The sequence below is a fragment of the Rhinolophus ferrumequinum genome, chromosome 19, assembly GCF_004115265.2.
Source record: "Rhinolophus ferrumequinum isolate MPI-CBG mRhiFer1 chromosome 19, mRhiFer1_v1.p, whole genome shotgun sequence".
Lineage (NCBI taxonomy): Eukaryota > Metazoa > Chordata > Mammalia > Chiroptera > Rhinolophidae > Rhinolophus > Rhinolophus ferrumequinum.
The window spans coordinates 5,491,656-5,494,850 of NC_046302.1; positions in this window are offsets into that span (position 1 = coordinate 5,491,656).

Here is a 3,195-nt window from a genome sequence, read left to right on the forward strand (position 1 = left end):
CGACCTTCGGGAGTGGACCGCCATGTTTTATAAGCCACATCCACAAGGTGGAAGCACATTCCAAGAGTCAGGAAACAGCACGAGCAATGGCTAGGAGCATGGGAGGGTGGCTGGGACACAGTGAGGGCCCAGGCCTGAGTTTATGTAAACAGCCCAGTACTAGGTCGGAGGACAGGCTGGGAGCAAAGAGAAGCACTTAGGTGACACACTTAGGGAAGTATTAGATATTTTTGAGCAAGACAGTGACATAAAAATAGATCTGGTAATGGTGACTGTATGCTAGACTGATCTACTTTTTCTATAGTACATATCACCTTAGAACATGTTAGGTAGAGTACGTTTTTATTATGCTTCTTGTTTATTGCCTGTCCAGAATATTAGCCCCCCAAGAAGGAAAGGATCTGCAGTGCCTAGAACAGTGCCTGACACATAGTAGGTGCTCAATAAATATTTACTGAATAATTACTATTTTCACATTTGTCTCAAGACCAAATACATTTAAAATGTCAAATAATGAAGAGTGAAATATTGAAAACAAAGAGTGAATTTCTCTCTATTGAAATTTATCTGCCTGATTAAAAAAAAATATATATCCTCAGAAAGAAAAGGATGATTTGGTTGGGAAAATGCTGGTCACAGAAGTATTGGGAGGAATCATTTTATACTGAAAAGGAAGTGGGTAACCATACTGGGGGTGGGAGTAAGTAGGAATTAGAAAAGACCACAGTTTTGGATTCTATTCAGGAACCACTAATTATTTCCCCCCCTAAATAAAAGTTCAGTGAAGAATGGCCACTCTGCATGTTGAATTTAGTTTCAAATACTGATCATTCAGCACAGTGTAAGACAGCCTTAAAACATGCCTAAATGCTAAAAATAAAGTGTATCATCTTAAATTTAAGCTGTAAGCAAGTGTGTGTGTGTGTGTGTGTGTGTGTGTGTGTGTGCTCATGCTTGCACAAAAGCACACATTACTTAGTGTAAACAGGAACGGTCTGCCCACATACAGGTATTGTTGCTCATCACCAGCCATGGGGTGTGCACTTATTTTTCTAGCCCAGCAATGGATGTCGTAAATGCCAGCCATGTTTCCTAGGCAGGTCCCTTTGCAAACCCAGTATGAATTTGTAACAGAGTTGCCTCTACTCACCCCCTTGTCATCACTGGGTACTGAACCCACCTCTCCCCACCAACTTATCCCCTTCCACCTGGTACCACAGTACATTTAAATACCTTAGGTGTGCCTGTAATATTGCTATCTACCCAGCATCATATTAAATGGGAGATGGGCTTGTGCACCTCATATGTATAGTACAATTTAAGTTTTATAAATAACTAATGCAGTAAGAGTCTAACCAAGTATGATACTGTAGGGGTTCATAATATGTCACCCCAAAATGTTACTTTGGCATATTGACTATTTTGAATTAAATGGACTTAGAAACAGCAAGTATGAGAAGGACGCTCTGCCCCTCCTTTGTCCCTCTGAAAGCAGAACATGAATCTCCCAAATGAAAGGTACCCTCCCTGTGCCAGAGGGATAGAAGGCATTCTTATTGTCAGAGGCAGGGAATGTAGGGCCAAGAAGGCTGTATAAACAAACCTTGTTACTTCTCCACCTTGTTAATACCCCTAGCCCAAACCTCTTTACATTGTCAATTCTTCACAAATGTATTGTTTCTTTGTCTGCAAGGTATAAAAGCCTCCTGCTTTGGTCATTTCTTTGAGTCTTATATCTTTGTGAGGATCTCATATGGACATATGCCTCTACATAATTAAAACTGCTTATTTTTTCTTGAAGTCTGTCTTTTATTATGAGAGCAGAGGGGTTCTCAGCCAAGAAGCTAGAATCGCAGAGGAAAAATAGTTTTTCCTCCCCTATAATACTTTGTATACTGAAATACACTATGGGTCAAGTTATCCTCTTTAAGTATGAAGTGCCCAGCTCATTAGGTCTGTTAGCTCCCACAGGTCTCCTGTCCATCCTTCATTGTCTCTCTCCCAGAGCACTGCCCTGGCTGGAAAACGTCTGCAGGCTCAATTGCCATCTCCTTTCCAAGGGGAGTTGGCCTTTGGGGATTCCCAGTAGGATATTGGAGGATAGAGAAGTGAATCAGGACAAAGACACAATTCTTCTGATAAGAGATGATGGTGGCTTGTACCAGGTGATGATGAAGATGGATATGGTGAAAATAGAGCCTACTGAGGTTTGCTGACAGGATTTGCATTTGTGAAAGATGAGAGAAAGGAAGAATGTCCAAGTTTTGGCCTTAGCAACTGGAAGGAGAAAGTGACATTAGTGGAGAGAGGGAACAGTGGGGGAAAAACAGGTTTGGCAAGGATGACAGGGATTTGGTTTTAGATGTAGTAAAGTTGAGATACTGAAATAAGGCCCAGTTGGGACTCCCACAAAAGAAGCCTCGCCTTTCCCTGCCTTAGAGCTTGACAATTGATCACCCCTGGGGGGACAGGGCCAGGAGAGCAGCTTCCACGCTCTCATGAGGAAAAGTGCTGGCTCGATTATTAGATGGCTGATCAGCTGTAATCAGATGGCCATCTGCTGTGGCTGGTTGGCCATCAGCTGTTACCGGTTAGCCATCAGCCACTAATATAACTGCCTTGGCTACGCTAGCAAGGGCCGATTGCAGCTAACAAGTGGAGTTGGTTGGTTGGCAGAGAAGCAGATGGCAGATTGCAGATTGTGTGGATCCTGCTTCCTGTATCTCCAACCCAACCGCCAGCGAGAATACAGTGGTATGACTCCCCTGTCTACGGCTCCGTTGTTGTTCCTTTTTGGCCTCACCATATCCTGCGTTCTGGTGCAGGGAGCGGGACCAGAGACCCCGCACGACAACCCCCCTCCCTGTGGTTTGAGCTTAGAATGTCTTCTGTCCCAGTTCCTGAGCTTAGGACGTCCCCTGTCCCAGTTCCCTGCTTTAGATAATTACCCTGAAACTTCTGCTTGCTTACTAGTCACAATGCCCACGTGCTTGCCGATTACAATCTTTCTGGCCTAACATTCTTTCCAGGTTACTGTCATCACTGCTTCTGGGATGATGACCACATTGGAGAGCCACATTGCTAGAGGGGAGACTCCATGCAGACTCCCGGAATCATCACGTAGCCTCCAGAGGAATGCCCAGATTTCCCCTTAAATATCCCAGACTGGTCTGAGAACGTGAAGTCAATTTTCGG